At 34.3% G+C, this 7,500-nt stretch overlaps 1 protein-coding gene across 3 annotated transcripts in view; it reads left to right on the top strand.

Annotated features, from left to right (window-relative positions):
- Window positions 1-7,500, top strand: part of LOC106868770 (cysteinyl leukotriene receptor 2) — a 200,592-nt gene that overhangs the window by 114,708 nt on the left and 78,384 nt on the right. The gene's annotated exons all lie outside the window — the stretch shown is intronic.

Genomic DNA, 7,500 nt, shown 5'->3' with positions numbered 1-7,500 from the left:
AATTCCATAAATTCTATCTGTAATTCTCTATTGACTCGAATGGAAAAAATTGTCGCTCAAGGACTTCAGTTTGAACAATTTTCATGATGTTTCATATTTAGATGCTTTTATTAAATTAATTCAGTTGTTAAACATAAATAAATCTTCGAATTAAATGGTTTTGATTTACTGTCAGGTGACTTTTGGCTAATCCTGTATATATAAATATGCATGTGTGTGTGTATACATGCATATATATACAGTAAGTATATACGTGTGTCTGTTTTTGATCTTTGTATTTCGTGCCTGTGTTTCCCATCTTCCCATTGCTTGACAACCACTGATGCTTCATTATGTCCTCGTAGCTTAGTGGTTCAACAAAAGAAACCGAAAACATATGTACCAGTTACGTACTGAGGTCAATATAATCGACCTTCCCCCAAAACTTCGGGCCTTGTGCCTAGAGTAGAAACGAATATTTGTGTTCAACCTATTCAGATGCGGACTTGACTTGTTTCTATTGTTTTTATCTGTGAAGAATAAAATGTATTGAGACACATTTTAGTGTCAGAGTAGTATTAAATTATAGTTATTGTTTCCTTACAACCTGGCCAAGTTATTTTAACTTTTGTACACTCTGAGAAAATTAATCATTCATATAAAAGAATAAGTTTTTGAATTTTACGAAATATGTTTTATAACAATCAGAAGGATAATTCGTTACGAAGAACAGGCAGAGGTGAGAAAAAATCATAAGAATGTGTTGTAAATTAGATATAACAAAAAAAGAAGAGGGGAGAAATGTAAGATGGAAAAAGAAGGAAAATGGCAGACGGAAGCTGGAGAGCAAGGTGGAAGACAGAGTGAGAAGCATTGTTAAAGGAGATGGAAATCGTCAAAAAGAAATTATTAAATATGAAACGGTTAGGAAGAATTGCGAGATGGAGAGAGAAGAAAATGACAGACGCAGTAAGTGAGGAGAACAAAATACAGGGAAGTGAGACGCGTTGCTAGAAATGAAAAAATAAAAACTTATCCGGAGATTTGAAAAACGTCAAAAAGAAATGTTTTAAAATGAAACGAGTATGAAGGATTGTAGTTGTCTAGGGAAGAAGAAAAAATATTAATATTAATAGTAAAATAATGAGCAAAATAATTATAAAACACAAAAAAGATATGAAATATATAAAAACAGGTGCTGGAATTGCTATGTGGTTAAGAAACTCGCTTGCCAACTATTTAGTTTCAGGTTCAGTCCCACAGCTTGGTCCTACCAAAACATTCTGAAATGAATTTGGTAGATGTAAAACCTGGTACTTATTCTATCGGTGTCATTTGCCGAATCACTAATTCATGGCGACGTAAACACAACCACAGACACAAAGACACACACACAGCCATATGTGTATCACATGGATATCACACTTATATATATATATATATATATATATATATATATATATATATATATATATATATATATATATATATATATATATATATATACATCGATATACACAATATATATATCACATGATCATGTGACTGAACAGACTTTCAGATGCTGTTACCATCGCTGGTCACAGTGCACTTTGCATCGTTTTGGCCATCCAATGACGCAACCGCGCTGGTTAGGCGAGCAAACCAACATTTCGTCTTGTTCGAAAGGGGTTTGGAGCAACATGAAATGAAGTGTTTTCCTCAAGAACACAACGTGGCGCCCGTCTGGGAATCGAACCTACGATCTAATAAGTGTAAGGTAAAAAAAACCTAACCACAAGGTCATGTTTGTGTGTGTTCGTGCGTTCGTTCGTGCGCGTGTGTGTGTGTGTGTGCGTGTGTGTGTGTGTGTGTGTGTGTGTGTGTGTGTGAATGAGCCCAAGTATGTTGCAGAGAATCAGATTTAATGCACGACGTTTAAACGAGACGCAAGGAAATGAAACTTCATCTCATCTGTATAAATATATATGAGGTTTCGTTTCTTTTAACGAAAGTGTTAAATGTATATATGTACACAACATAACTTCGACCACAATTCGTTCTAACATTCAGTTTGTAACTAGAGGTTGCCTTTCTAGTGTAGGTCTTGTTTACCACACAGGGCTATGCGATGCAAAGTAAATAAATAATGGATCATCGCCGCAAGACAGTGTACTGAGAATCATGCAACATATGCTGTTTCTCTACTGGTGGTCTGAAGAGACATTAATATCTGTATTTAATATCAATTGTCAGGATTTTAAATTGGATTTCATACTCAAGAAATAATTACGGTATTGTCGCAAAAGCTGAAAATTGTCAATAGTGTTAAGAGTTATCTGTGGTAAGAGCTTTGCATTCCAATCCAATAACAAGGATTGGACATATATATATATATATATATATATATATATATATATATATATATATATATATATATATATATTTACCACGATGCCAAATTTTGTCCATTTTCAAGAGAAATCCCTACAAGTTACGTTTGATGTCTTCTTTAAACATTCAGATGTCAGATTACTTGAAAAGGAACATTGGAGTTATTAATTAAAATTTTTTAAAGAGTTGAAATTAAGGCAAGTAAGATAGTCAGCCTGCGAACTTTTCAGCCACCCTCGTATGTATGTGCGTGTGTTTATGAGTGTGTGTGTGTGTGTGTGTGTGTGTGTGTGTGTGTGTGTGTGTGTGTGTGTGTGTGTGTGTGTGTGTGTGCTATACATGTTTGTATGTATTTATGTTCGCTTCTGCTTTTGTATCAATTCTTCGTCTGAGGAAGGAGCTGGTTTCTAACAAACGTACAAAGCTTCGTCGCTGGAATGTAGATTACAAGATCAATGTCACATCTCGAACTTGAGAGAAGTCTTGCATATTTTTACTGTTCCAATTTACAGAATGGATTTGCAATGTGCGATTTCAGTTGATTGATTTCTTTTTTTTTCTAAATGTCCTGGCTTATCCAGATGGTCACTTAGTCATTTACTCACAAAGTATGTAAACGGGAAGAGAGAGAAGGCGAGAGGGAGAGAGGGAGAGGGGGAGAGGGGAAGAGAAACAGGAAAAGAGAAATAATATGTACGTATTTAACATCTAAATAACATCAGATTAACAGGGAAAATGCATTAATTCAAAATCGGCTTATAGAGAATTACTACGGAACCGGCAAATTCTCTATCCAGATTATATGTTTACAACTGTGACCATTTAATCTGTTAACGAATTAGTTAATGAATAAATGGTAACATCGAGAGGTTTCGATCTTCAAGCAAAGAGCTACAGCAGCGAACGCAAAAAAGGATTTTTTTTTTAGAATTGCATGCGTGTGTGTGTGTGTGTGTGCATATTTGTGTGTGTGTGCATATTTGTGTGTGTGTGTGTGTGTGTGTGTGTGTGTGTGTGGATGTTACTAGAAACTAATGTTTCAGCTGACAGATTAATCAACCAACTGGAAGATTTTTGCCAATAAAAAAATAACGTATAGAGCATTTGGGATCGGTTTTATGAAGATGAACCAAACCCACATTTGAATGGAGATTTTCTTAAATTTACGATTTCTGTGGGATTCAATTATGATTATAGAACTGACAATTACAATTAAGATTAATTGAGAATAAGAAGAAAGAGAGAAAAAGAAATAAAATATGAATAAACTGGTAGAGAATATATTTAGAAATTGTTATAATATACAACATCAATGAATAAAGTTAATATTGGTTTATAAAGTTTGGCACAAAGCCAGCGGTTTTGGGGTAGGATGTGAATGGATTACATCGACCCTAGTACACAACTGGTACTTATTTTATCGACCCTGATAAAAGACAAAAGGCAAGGTTGACCTCAGTGGAATTTGAACTCCGAATAAATTATATGTTGGTTCCGAAGTTTGGCACAAAGCTAGCAATTTGAGGGGAGGGGGTTAAGTCGATCACAATGACCCCGCAGTCCAACTGATACTTCTTTTTATCTACTCCGAAAGGATGAAAGGCAAAGTCGACCCCGGCAAAATTTGAACTCAGAGCCTAAATACGGACTAAATACCACTTGGTTCTCTTATAGTAGTTTTACATACACACACACACACACACACACACACACACACATATATATATATATATATATATATATATATATATATATATATATATATATATGATAATAATACCATTCATATTAAAGGAACAGAGATAGATAGATAGATAGATAGATAGATAAACATATTTTATAGGACCATATATGTGTGTGGGTGTGTGGATGTGTATATAGATGTGTGTGTCTGAGTGAGAGGGTATGTATGTGTGTGTGCGTGTGTGTGAGTGTGTGAGTGTATGTATGACAATAAGAGAAATATATATTTATATATATATCGCGAATTTAATTAGAATAATGCTTTCTGTGTCAAATATAGCCAATGGCTCAATGAAATAGAATAATTTCATTTCAAGTGATATATAAATATATGGATATAATGAATTAGACGCTAACGCTACGTCAATATATAAAACACTGCATGCATACGCACATATACACAAACATCTATATGTATGTACGTAATATAGATAGATAGATAGATAGATACATACATACATACATACATACATACATACATACATACACGTTTGTTCGTATGTACGTTGCTTAAAGGCGATTGAATAAGAAAAGAGTGCTCAATAGATATTGTTATGGATTCGGGGATGTCTTGTTTATATTGAAACTGTGCCTGGGAGATTGTCGCCTGACTCGAGGGTCATGCCACTGCGATATTCATGTTCCGCCTGAAGATCGCAGTGGTGTGAAAGTCGAGCCGCGAGACAAATTTGAGCTTCAGTTTCAATGTAAAAAGATATATATATATATATATATATATATATATATATATATATATATATATATATATACACATTCAATAAGCGGTTAAATTAGCCTCATTAAGGGATAGTGTCATCCAATGAATTACTGTTTCAATACCTAATATTTCTTGAGAGTAATAATATTCATTAAACATAGGTTTATATATAAATCATGGTTTATAATCATTCAAAAGAAAGAAAATGGAGATATGGCATTTAACAAAAATTTATTGTGGTGATTCTAAAATCCAACACATAAAACTGCCGAAGAGAGTGGGTAGTGAAAGGAGAAACACCGGCACCCAAGGCTAAAGAAGGTCTTCACCCACGTAATGTGTTGTTATCTGTTTGGTGGGATATGAAAGGTTTGGTTGACTTTGAACTTTTAAACCGAACCCAAACGATAACAAAGGAGATCTTTTGCGAGCAGCTTGAATGGCTTAAGTCAGCGCTAGAAGAAAAACGACCATCTTTGGTTTCAAGACGAAAGGTTTACTTCCATCAGGTTAATGCTCGGCCACATACAGCAAGGAAGACATTGCGAAGGCTGGAGCAGTTTGAATGGGAAACGACACCCCACCCACTATATTTGCCGATGCTGGTGTGTTTACGTCTCCGTAACTTAGCGTTTCGGCCGAAGAGACCGATAGAATAAATACTAGGCTAACAAAGAATAAGTCTTGGGGTCGATTTGCTCGACGAAAGACGGTGCTCCAGCATGGCCACAATCACATAGCTGAAGCAAGTAAAAGAATAAAAGAATATGTGTGTGTATACATAAATTTATATATATGTATATATATACGTACATAAAGAGTTGTGTGTGTGTGTGTGTGTGTGTGTGTGTGTGTGTGTGTATGGATGGACGTGTGTGTGTCGAGAAGTGGCCATTGAATTTTCAGACTTTTAGTTCGAGTATTGTTCTAAAACAAAACTAAAGTTTGAAGTAATTACGTATCTGTGTACCTGATGTTAGGTGACAGAGTAGATCAGACGTTTAAATGTTGCCTGGAATCAGTAGATGACATATTGTTTAATCATATATTGTTCTTTCTGTCTGAAGCACGAAAATCCATTTAATTTCGAAAATGTAAATAGATATTCTCGTCTGTACTGTGTTGTTTTTGTGTTTGTGTTGTGTTGTTTTTATGTGTAAGATATAGATTATTGGAAGAAACAATGAATGAGGTTACTAATCAGACATATAAATTGACTCACACACATCTGCTTTTATTTATATATATATATATGTATGTATGTATGTATATATATATGTATGTATGTATATATGTATGTTCGACTAAAGACCGTGCTTCAGCATGGCCGCATTCAAATGACTGAACCAAATAAAAGAATATATGTTTGCGTATGCATATAAGAATGTATGTGACGGTAGTTTTTTTTTCCATGGGCCGACAAAAACGATTCTGTAATTCCTTACTGAACATCCTGCACAGATGATTCGCATGCAGTGATCTAACCTATCTGCTGTGTTCTCTCACCACCACGCCTCCATCGAATCAAATCAACGTTGCCTGAAAACTCGTACGCTGTACGACGTCGAGTATCGAGGTGGTCGCGGAGCAACGTAACTTAAAAATGTCTTCCTCTCGAACACAACGCCCAACCCGGTCTAGGAATTGAAACCGTGATGTCGGGAATGTGAGTGCAACGACCTACCCTCTAGGTCATGCGTGTATATAATGAATACTGAAATAATGAATATTTAAATAATTGTGAGTTTCATTTATTTCTTTCGTTAGTTTGTTTAATTCACTTTAGACATGTTTTGAATTAATTATTAAAGACTTTTCAATTGTATAATTGCAGTCGAGAATTCAGCAAATTACATGTATTTTAACATAAAACAGTTTGCGATGACGTATAAGGAGCGTTGATCTCATGTAGAGAGCCTCATTATACATATACATCCACCCACCCACCGACACACCCACACACACGCACACAAACATATTTGTATATATATGTACGTATGTATGTGTATATATATATATATATATATATATATATATATATATATATATATATATATATGTAAATATATATGTGTATATATACATATATATATATATATGCATGTGTATATGTATGCATGTATGTATGTGTGTATATATATATATATATATATATGTATGTATATAAAGAGAGAGAGAGACAGACAGACAGACAGACAGACAGACAGACAGACAGACAATGCGGAATCAATTCTGTCGAAAAGCAATTTAGTTACTATGTAATGTTATGTAATATTATTTAATTGTTTTGGTATGAAATATCAAATATATATATATATAAATATACAGGTAAAACGAGAGAAAGTAAAAGATGGAAACTTTCAGATGATGGATATTCAAGTATAACCATATAGATAGATATATAAATATCTATATATTTATATTTATAAATGTCTATATATTTAACATTCAATATTCATCAAGGCGACAAGGCGGCGAGGAGCTAGCAGAAACGTTAGCACAGCGGGCGAAAAGCTTAGCAGTATTTCATTCGTCTTTACGTTCAAATTCCGCCGAGGTCGTCTTCGCCTTTCGAGGTCGATAAAGTAAGTACCAGTGATACACTGGAGCCGATGTAATCGACTTGTCCCCTCTCTCAAATTTCAAGTCTTGTGTCTATCGTAGAAAGGATTTAAATATTGAAGATT

The sequence above is a fragment of the Octopus bimaculoides genome, chromosome 25 (genome assembly GCF_046866305.1).
Source record: "Octopus bimaculoides isolate indiv1 chromosome 25, ASM4686630v1, whole genome shotgun sequence".
Lineage (NCBI taxonomy): Eukaryota > Metazoa > Mollusca > Cephalopoda > Octopoda > Octopodidae > Octopus > Octopus bimaculoides.
The sequence above is the reverse complement of the archived record's forward strand: the minus strand, read 5'-3'. Positions and strand labels throughout refer to the sequence as shown.